Source organism: Myotis davidii, unplaced genomic scaffold (genome assembly GCF_000327345.1).
Source record: "Myotis davidii unplaced genomic scaffold, ASM32734v1 scaffold949, whole genome shotgun sequence".
In the NCBI taxonomy this organism is placed as follows: domain Eukaryota; kingdom Metazoa; phylum Chordata; class Mammalia; order Chiroptera; family Vespertilionidae; genus Myotis; species Myotis davidii.
Window position 1 is genome coordinate 58,136 of NW_006300364.1, and position 475 is coordinate 58,610.

A 475-nucleotide genomic window follows, 5' to 3' on the forward strand; every position below is an offset into this window, starting at 1 on the left:
CAAAAACATGTATGAACATAGAGAGTATTGTGTTAAGTGAAATAAGTCAAACAGAGAAAAAAATTCTACATGATTTCACTTATATGTTGAATTAAAAAAACTAGAAATAAAATGAAACAAAGAAATTTATACATACAGAAAACAAACTGATGGTTGTTAGAGAGGAAGGACTATGAAGTTGGGGACAAGGATAATGTTATTATGAAGTATAAACATCCAGTTATATAATAAATCATGAACTACATGTACAGTATAGGGAATAGACTCAATAATACTGTAATAATTATGTATGGTGACAGATGGTAACTATGATTATGTAGTGATCACTTTCTAAGGAATATCAATATTGAATCACTATGTTATACACCTGAAACTAATATAATATAATATAATTAATATAATATTGATTGTCAACTATAATGAAGATACATTATTTCTCAATGACTTTGGGTGATGTTTTGGCCATAAAAATGTT